At 40.4% G+C, this 10,393-nt stretch overlaps 1 non-coding gene across 1 annotated transcript; it reads left to right on the forward strand.

Annotated features, from left to right (window-relative positions):
* The first annotated feature begins 467 nt into the window (after positions 1 to 467).
* Positions 468 to 523, forward strand: LOC123744321 (U7 small nuclear RNA). The gene has a single exon (XR_006770899.1). It is a non-coding gene; the product is annotated as a U7 small nuclear RNA (small nuclear RNA).
* Positions 524 to 10,393: the final 9,870 nt, after the last annotated feature.

Raw genomic sequence — 10,393 nt, forward strand, 5'->3', positions numbered from 1 at the left:
CATGTTTCCATCCCCTAATATTATGAAAAGTTCTATAACGATATTAAACGTGTCCCCCAAACCAAACCCTTACCATAAACTGGGTCCGTTTACTATTCCCTACCCTCCAAACCCTTAACCTAAACTGGGTTCGTATCCCCTACCCAACCCCTCCCTCTTCTTTATCTTTTTTTCTTTATTTTTCTTCTTTAGGCTACATTTAATTATCCAATAGCGTTTGTTTTCACTAAAATCAAGTTGCAGAAGACAAAAGGAGAACTCCAACCCCCATCCCCCTTGTCCCTTGCCAAACCTCACCCTCGACAGGGCAGACACACTGAGAAGAGGGGTAGAAAATGGCAGGAAGCCCTGAGCTATCCCTGCAAGGCCCAAGTCCCTTTACTTACTAACTTACTTACCTACAGCTTATAGAAAAGAGCAGAAGCTCTGAACTATCTGTTCAGACCCCATTCATACTTACATGTTATGGATGATTTTCTCTTTTAGTATTTGTCCAGTAGGTTTCCCCAAGGAGAAAGCCCCCACTTATATGTCAAAGATAATAAAACAAAAACACTGTAGTAAATACTACAGTAATGTCCAGAAAAAAACTACAGTAAATTCTTCAAAAATACTACAGTAAATGAAACAGTATACTACAGTAATTCTTGCAAAATCACTACAGTAAATACTACAGTAATGTCCACAAAAACACTACAGTAATATACTACAGTAATGTTGTCAGTACAACATACTTCCTTCTATTTTGCTTTGTCATGATCGTGACAAGAGGTACTTTTCCAGAAAAAAATCGGGAAAAGTTACTAAAGTTCTTTGACAATTTCTTCAACATTTTTGACCCACCACCTGGATTCGGTCCTATGTAGCAACATTTGAAATGGTGTATTTTTTTTACTTTGGATGAAAGGAGAAAATCAGAGTCAGAAATTGTATACAATGCAGTTGAGGAACAATGAGTTATTAATTCTGCTTCGAACATTGATAAACTTGTAACCCCACTTCTGATAAAATGGACTTTGAATGTTTTAGTACACCTACTGGAGAGCACTTTGTCTACACCCATTCAACATCGTTCACACCCTCTTATGCCTTAGCCCCACCCATCTCTTTAAGGATTCACATGTGAGGCCATGTGCTAAACAGAGTGAGTAAGGTAGTAGAGTAAACAACCAAAGCTTTCAAGACTAAAAATTGTGAAAGTAGTAGCCTGCAATAAGGAAAAACCAGGTAAAAAAAACACTTTATCTATTCCTTGGCCTATATCCTAATCTTTGGTGCAGGTCATGTTGTTCTGCAGACTATCATCTCTGGTAAACACACACTATATCAAATAAAATCAAAATATATTTGTCACATGCACAGGATACAGAAGGTGTAAACAGTACAGTATAATTGTTCCTTGCATAAAAGAAAGTGCCCAGATAAAAATATGTATTAATTATTAGATGACGCATACCCAGACTCACTTGTCTAAATTGAAGGGTCATGTGAAAGAAATGCTATAACCACCCCCCAGCCACATCTAGCTAAGTGGATGGGTCCCTATTGTCTAGACATGTACACATGTTCATGAAATACAATAGATGGCCATAATCACCCCAAGACACACCTGTCTAACTTGATGGCTCATGTAATCACCTGGCAAAGTGAAGTATTTTGTTTAGATATGTAGCTAGCTAGCTAGCTAAACAATGAACTGGCATAATTCTAACTCATACTACTGCCAATACAAACTGATTGTCATAGATGTAGTATGAATCTGCAGGTAGCTAAAGCTAACCAACTAGGCTCAATGTTAGCTAGCTAACTAGCAATTCAAATGGATTTCTGGTACAAATAATATAACTTCACAGATCATACATGTAACGTTAGCTAGCGAGACAGAAAGCTAATGTTTGCTAGCTAGCTAACAGTACCCTTTAACTTGCAATGAAAACAATTCTGACAAAATTAGAAATGTCCAATATAAAAAAATGTAAATAGACTTTTACCCATATACATGGATGAAAGCCTCACGGCAGGAAGGAACCATTTAACTCAGTTTTGTTTGTAGCTACTTGTTTGGCCAGCATTGTGTCAAGTCACTCTGGTTCACACTGGCCGTGGCATGTGCAGAAAGTCCCATCAACTTTTTTCAACTGATCTCTATCGATAGCGCCTGCTAAATTTAGGGCATCAATGTTGTTGATAAAAGCAGCAAAACGTTTGTAGTTCTCGATGGCTAACATATCTTTCAAAAAAGTCGCTGTAGAAAGGATTATCAACATACTGAGCAGCTTACATTATAGACTGAAGCATGCTACTGACCAATCCTAACTCGTCTCCCACCATGTCCAGCCTATCCATTCTCTCAGCCAATCATGGCTAGGGGGAAGGTTCCTGGCTTTTTCCGTGGCTAAACCAACTAGGCTCGTAATTTAACAATTTTATTAGTATTTACAGATGGCATACAAGTTCGTTATTAAGGCACATGAATGTTCGCATGTTCCAGAAGGCATTTCTGCCCAAAAATAAGTTCAAATGCTTCTCCTGTGAAGTATTGATGTGCGACATATGCCTAGCTTCCTGAAACAAGTCACATTTTTCTACCAGTTCCTGGTTCTTGATCAGTCTGTCTTTTTAATAATATTCTTCTACGCAGACGGACATTCATATCATCAGAGCCGTGACCCACACCAGCGGCACGGGGTCTGAGAAGATGTTAATTGGCTTCTGAGATTCACATCCAATTTTGACTGAGAAGAGAGCGGGGGTTCAAATACAATGATTTACAAAGATTTTCCGCTTGCTGAAGTGTTTCTTTTGACAGTGCTCAAAATGCTGCGCTCCCTAAATATTATCTGAATATTTATAGGTCTTTATACTGTTAGATCTTTGAATTAAATTAAATACAAGAATGTCATATTATCTGTCACTTTATCTGTACCCGGAGGGATGTGGAAAGTGGGGTAAGTCAGTGTATAAATATGTACATTACTGTAAAAGACTGTCATGTATGTGTCTCTGTGGACAGGGACACAGTCAACATGTCACTGTTACTCAGTTTTCACTTCTTTCTCTTTTTTTCTTTCTCTAGTAGGGTAGGATACCAGCAAGGTCCATCAGTGCAGTTCAGCACACTCTTTCTTTCTCACTCACTCACTCACTCACTCACTCACTCACTCACTCACTCACTCACTCACTCACTCACTCACTCACTCACTCACTCACTCACTCACTCACTCACTCACTCACTCACTCTCAGGTCAGGTTTACAGTGCGCTTGTTTATCTACGGGTGGGTGGCTGTGTCATAACGTCCTGTCTTATTTAATTAAGGTCAGTCTAGGGAAGGTGAGCTGGAAAATGTTCCCGAAGCTGGAGGCGTGCCATGTCAAACTCATATCAGAGTGTCCAACTCTCCCTAGCAGGAGAAAGGGCAGCTCGTGGGCGATGCCGGTCTACTCCCTCATAATCCGATTTTCAATGACTGCTTAGTAGGGAATAAGGGCAGCTGCCACTCTCTGAACTCCATAGGATTGACACCAAGGTCTGTGGTTATCTCCCGCTATAAGAGCCACAATGGATTCCAGGAGAGCTCTTCACAGTTCCACTTCACAGTTACATCATTAGAGAAAAGGGAAATAGTAATATCATACATCAGAATCCGGTGATTGCCATGTGATTACAACATCCAAAGAGTCTACACTGAGTGCACAAAACATTAGGAACACCTTCCTAATATTGATTTGCAACCCCTTTTGCCCTCAGAACAGCCTCAGTTATGTAAAGTTGGCTGTATGTCCTTTGGGTGGTGGACCATTCTTGATGCACACGGGGCCTCGACTAACCGGTGCCCCCGCACATTGTGTCTGTACCGGTATCCCCTGTATATAGCCTCGCTACTGTTGTTTTATTGTTGCTCTTTAATTATTTGTAATTTATTTATTTTACTCCAGTACATTTTTGTAAACACTTTCTTATCACTTTTTTTTCTTAACTGCATTGTTGGTTAAGGGCTTGTAAGTAACCATTTCACTGAATACCTGTTGTATTCGGCGCATGTCACAAATAACATTTTATTTTTATTTAATTTGAAACTGTTTAACGCGATAAACCCAGCGGCGTTGCAGTTCTTGGCACATTCAATCCGTTGCGCCTGGCACCTACTACCATACCTCGTTCAATGGTTCTTAAATATTGTGTATTGCCCATTCACCCTCTGAATGGCCCAATCCATGTCTTAATTGCCTCAAAGCTTTAAAATCCATTTTTAACCTATCTCCTTCATCTACACTGATTGAAGTGGATTTAACAGTTGACATCTTTTGTACACTCAGTGTATACTAAAACTATGGTAATCACACGGAAGCTAGATAGGAAGTTGGTTTATCTTACATTTCCCCAGTACTATGCTTTAACGTAAACCTGAACATGACATAAATCAACAGTTAGTATCCACACCAGCTTTTACACTTTTTACAAAGCAACAAATTTACACCTTCAATGATTTCTCCCTTGATTTCAAAACAAGGCACAGTCATCTACAGCAGTTTCCATTCTATGTAATATAGTAATACATATCTCCCTGGGGTTTTTCTGTAGTGTCCCAAGGCGAAGGCAATCAACTCCTCACTGTGCAACGAGAGAACTGATTGACAGCCTGGAAGTATAATAATCAACGGTTGTCAGCTTCGCCGGCTTTCCTGCAGATCTAGAGGAGATGGAAGGGAAGACAAGGGAGCCGGAACAACTGAAGAGGATGAGAAGGGAGAAGATTCATTCTCTAAGCTTTAATAGTGGTGTGTAACAGTGTGTGAAGTAGCTTTGGAGAGCCTCTCCCTTCGGTTTCTCCCTGGGAATCCATTTTGGCTCTATAGCGGGAGATAACCACTGACCACGGTGTCAATCCCATTGGAAAAATAGTCAGAGATGGGCAGCTGCCTTCATTCCGCACTAAGCAGTCGTTGAGAAACTGATTATGAGGGAATAGGTCGCTGTCGACCATGAGCTGCCCTTTGTCCTGCCAGGGAGAGTCGGACACGCTGAGATGAGTTTGACGTGGCATGCCCCCAGCTCTGGAGAGTTTTTCAGCTCACATTCCCTCGACCCACAATAATTACATAAAACAGGACGCTATGATACAGCTACAAGCCATCCACCCCCAGGTATGTCATTGTTATGCATACCAGACAGACCTGAGGGTAGTGGAGAGAAAACAATGTGACAGCTGAAGGACTACTAAGTCAGTGACATTATGAATTCTGAAGAAACATTATACAGACTTGCCAAATATTGAAGCGCTTCTGAATCACAAAGTATGTGTCACGTCCTGACCAGTAATCAGGGTTATTTGTTATTGTAGTTTGGTCAGGACGTGGCAGGGGGTATTTGTTTTATGTGGTTCGGGGGTTATGTGTATGTAGAGGGGTGTTTTATTTATTTGTTCCGGGGTTTTGGTGTATGTTCTTGTTTTGGTATTCTATGTTTTTCTAGTTTGTATATTTCTTTGTTGGTCTGTGTGGCTCTCGATCAGGAACAGCTGTACATCGTTGTTCCTGATTGAGAGTCATATATAGGGAGCTTGTTTTCACCTGGTTGTTTGTGGGTAGTTGTATTTTGCACTGCTGTTATTCTAGCCTGTGCAACTGTCGGTCTGTCGTTCTTTGTTTCTTGTTTTCGTGTTCACTTTAATATAAATAAAATAATGATGAGCACGCAACCCGCTGCGCCTTGGTCCCCTTCTCTCTTCAACGACAGCCGTGACAGTATGTTATTATTTGAAAATGTCTTGTACCTCCAGAATCGTTGTAATTATTTTATTTTATTTGAAATTATTTTATTAAAACGCCTTGATTAATTCCTGATCTGTGTGTATGGATGCTGATAGCATCAATGAATTATACTAACCTTCTTGACAATGAACCCGCTCTGAATCATAAAAGTATGTTATAATATGACAAAATGCTTTACTCTTGTGTTATTAATAAGGAGCCTTTACATAATCCTGATGTGTGTGGACGCATGCAGAAGTTATACAGACTTGCCTGACATTGAACCCTTTCTGAATCAGAAAATGTTATAGTACCACAATGTGTTTCAAACCTGTATCTCCAGAATTATAGACATGGTTTAATTAAGGAGCCTTGATGTATTCCTGATCTGTGTGGACTGCCACATACTGGGCCTTGTCACAAGTCACATATCAGCAGCCAAGTTTGGATATTAATCTCAGAAGCCAATTAACATCCTCTAAAACCCTGTGCTGCTGGATGTGGATCACGGCTCTGATATGAATAACCTTCTGCACAGAAGGATATTAAAGATGGACCGAACCAGGAAACTGTCTTCTTCTGGTGCGTCTGAAAAACTGAGAAGTGAACATTATCACCCAGTGTGGGCAAGAACATGGCAGGGGATCTATTGCAGCACTTCTTCTCTCTCAAGTCTCAAGATATCTACTTCGCTGAAGGTCTAAGCAAAGTGACTTGAGAAAGACAGCAATGGCAGATACATATTAGGGATAAAATAAAAGCTTTTCCAACATTTAAAGACCATTAAGACAACATGCAATTTGAATATTATGACTGAACAACATGAATGTGCCTGATAACCAGTCAACCCAACATACAATTTAAACCCAGTCACTTTATGTCCTGTGAAGCTACAGGAATTTTGTTTAGTTCATGCAGCAGAATTAACCGTGGACTAATGGATACCACTCTCAAGAAACGGTTTCTAGAATAGTTATTGGTTTAAATGTAGGCTAAATTATGATGATTGGATGGGACCCTATGACCCTATGACTTGGCAGGCTAGTAAAAGTGTCAATGATACAATACGGCGCCAATGTTTAGAGCGAGGTGTGCACTGTTGAGCTCCAGTGAAACAGATCCATCATCTGACGTAATGGACAGAGGAAGAGGTCGGTTTATGTTGGCCGAGCATTTATTATTCATGTGTGGTTGAGAACGGCGAAGCATCTCTCGCTGGGGAGGAGAAACTAATAAAAACACCGCCATCACTCGCCCCTCTCTAACCGTCCATCTCTTTTCTCTGAGGGGATTTTACCCTTGGAGTTGCCTTAAGGTTCATCAATACATTGTCTGAGAACTGAGGAGTCTGCCTGAGGAACCTGCTTGATCCTAATTTCCCTTTTCTAGATGTCCAGGGGAGTGAAACCTGATTGTTTGAATGGGGAGAAGTAATTAGGTAGTTAACAAGGGTTAACTAATCCGTGAAGTTAATTTAAAATGAGAAGGGAGAGAGGTTCAAAGCAACTGGTCAGAAGCTTTGGAATTGAAGCAAACTTTAAAAGAGCTGAGTTTCTCAATAAATTCAATTAACACATTTTTGGAGATTAGGAGAACTAGGGTTTGAGGGAAATTAAATATAATACTAGTTTCACACTGTGGCCTAAATCTGGAGGCTAGATATACTATTCCTCTTCCATTCTTTATCTTCACTTGAATATGTCTTTTCCATTACAGTGAGGTAGTGGGATCATCCAATCCCTGCCTGTCTGCTGACGGCTGAGTTTACTTGGCTGGGAAGATGAGTTTCCAGTGTTAACTCTCCTTTCATACCCTGCCAAGAAACAGAATAGACACGTTGTGCACCCGTTTGATGTAGAACCTGTCTGGACAGCCTATTATTCTAATTTGTAATTCCTGCAATGACAGTATCGGGGTGGAAAAAGGACATTGGCTATTGCTAGCGATTCATCCCTTTTCCGGACGCAACCTCAACTCTCTACAGCACTGGCAGAATAGTTGAAAGAGGTAGTGAAGGCCAAAGGAGGAGAGAAGCCAGTGATGTCAGAGCAGGGAGGTTTAGCCTGATGATGTAACAGAGTGACCCCGCCCACTCTCTCTGCATCTCCACACCTTTCTCCATTTCCTCTTTCGTCGTGCCTCACTCTTTGATCTGGTCAGACTAAGTTAGAAGTTCTGCTTTTCCCACCAAAGCTGTGCCACCCGCACTCCTGCCACAGTCATAATCCAACTCCACATCAGAGGGAGGGAGCTGGGTGCAATCTGGGCTTTATCAGGGGTACATATGCCTACAGTATGAGATGTTTTCAGGGGAGTTTACACTGTTTTTCACTGGAGTTTGTCCCTCCCTGCTCCCCATACACATTCTATATTCCACCTCTGACATTCTTTTTAAGCAAAGAAAATAACATTATTTATACTCTGAGTGGCAATCATCCTGCTTTATCCTAACAACCTCCTTTCCTCCTCCTTTACCAAGAAGAATCATGTTCTGCCTTTACTTCAATACCTCCACTAGACCATGAAATGTACTGTAACATCCAATAATGCAATGCTCTAACTGGACCCTCAATCCCCTTAGGGTATATGATCATGTGAAGCGCATCAACATCTCTCTCCCCTTACAGGCAGTGCAACCAAATGTATACCATTAACTTCTTTGGGATAGGAGGCGGTATTTTGACGTCCGGATGAAAAAGCGTCCCCAAAGTAAACTGCCTGCTACTCAGGCCCAGAAGCTATGTTTTGCATATAATAGGTATATTTGGATAGAAAACACTCTAACGTTTCTTAACCTGTTAAAATAATGTCTGTATAACAGAACTGAAATGGCAGGCCAAACCCAGAGGACAAACCATCCCCCCCCCCACAAAAAAATCCTCCTACCACTGATTTCAATGGCTGGCACTTTTATAATAGAGCAAAATCGTGCCCGATTGCAGTTCCTAGGGCTTCTACTAGATGTCAACAGTCTTTAGAAAGAGTTTCAGGCTGGTTTTTGGAAAAATGAGCCAGAAATGGTAGTTTTTCTAGGTGGCTCCCATTTTGGCTGTAGTGTTTCCAAGCGTGTGAATGAGAGTGCGTTCTTTGATATTTTTCTCCGGTAAAGACAATAATGATTCTCCGTCTTAAATTTTATTGTTTATTAGGGTACCTATTGTTTGATTATAAACGTTGATTGACTTGTTTGGATAAGTTTATTGGCAACGTTTGGGATTCATTTTGTATGCATTTTGAAGGAGGGAAACCGAGTGGATTATTGACTGAAGCGCGCCAGCTAAACTGAGTTTTTATGGATATAAAGAAGGACATTATCGAACAAAAGGACCATTTGTAATGTAACTGGGACCTTTTGGAGTGCCAACAGAAGAAGATCTTCAAAGGTAAGACATATATTATATCGCTATTTCTGACTTTCGTGTCGCAACTCCCTGGTTGAAAATGATTTGTTATGCATTTGTGTGCTGGGATCTGTCCTCAGATAATGGTTTGCTTTCGCCGTAAAGCCTTTTTCAAATCTGACATGGCGGCTGGATTAACAACAAATTAAGATTTATTTTGATGTATTGCACTTGTGATTTCATGAAAGTTTAATATTTATAGTAATTTAATTTGAATTTCACGCTCTGCAATTTCACCGGAAATTGTCGAAATGGGACGGTAGCGTCCCACTAATCCGCAAGAAGTTAATTAACAATGAACAACACCTTGTCTATAAATTATTATGTTGTATGCCATAGGCATGTTAAACATCAAGGCTTTACAGCTTCCGACACACTTATTTGACACATGCCAATCATACAAACTTGCATTCGTGATGCCAATAAAAAACATGATGCGTCTTTTGTTTCCTAACTCCAAGCTCTCAATATGCAGGACATACATTAGATTAGATTCATAATTAGATTTGGATCCCTTCCTCCAAGTGATAAAGATCTCTTCATACTACCTGGTTCATCATCAACTTGTTAAAGTTTAGATACCTCCTGATAACATACTTGGGTGCAACGTATATGATTCTTTTAAATAACTTTTTATGTGCTTGATTGAGCTTGCCTGGCTCAATGGACCAATAAGTCCCAAAACTACAAACCCCCAGCCATCTGTTATTCCAAGCAGGCTAGAGCAAATGCTCAGTATTTGAAAGATTTCAAATAATGTTTGAACCCAGGTCTGCCGGATAGGATTCCACTCTTATCTGTATACTTTATCTACAATTTCATGGACTACTGATAAGGCCCTGTTTAAACACTCCATTAGAAGTCTCCTCGTCTCCGCTCACCTGATGGTAATGGTCAGGTCTTTGAGCAGATCTCATGTGACAATGGCCTTCTGTTTGCTGAGGTTACTAGCAGCTTTTCTTTCAAATTGGGATGAATCGCTGATATGAACATGGTCACAAATCATCTCTAAATTCTTAGAAAAAAGGTGCTATCAAGATCCTAAAAGGGTTTTTCAGCTGTCCCCATAGGATAACCCTTTGTAGAACACTTTTGTGTTCCATATAGAACCCTTTCCATATAGGTTTCTACATGGAACCCAAAATAGTTCTGCCTGGAACCAAAAAGGGTTTTGACTACAATTCTGGAGATACAGGTCTGAAACACATTGTGGTACTATAATATTTTGTGGTTTCTTCCC

The sequence above is a fragment of the Salmo salar genome, chromosome ssa08 (assembly GCF_905237065.1).
Source record: "Salmo salar chromosome ssa08, Ssal_v3.1, whole genome shotgun sequence".
Taxonomy (NCBI): domain Eukaryota; kingdom Metazoa; phylum Chordata; class Actinopteri; order Salmoniformes; family Salmonidae; genus Salmo; species Salmo salar.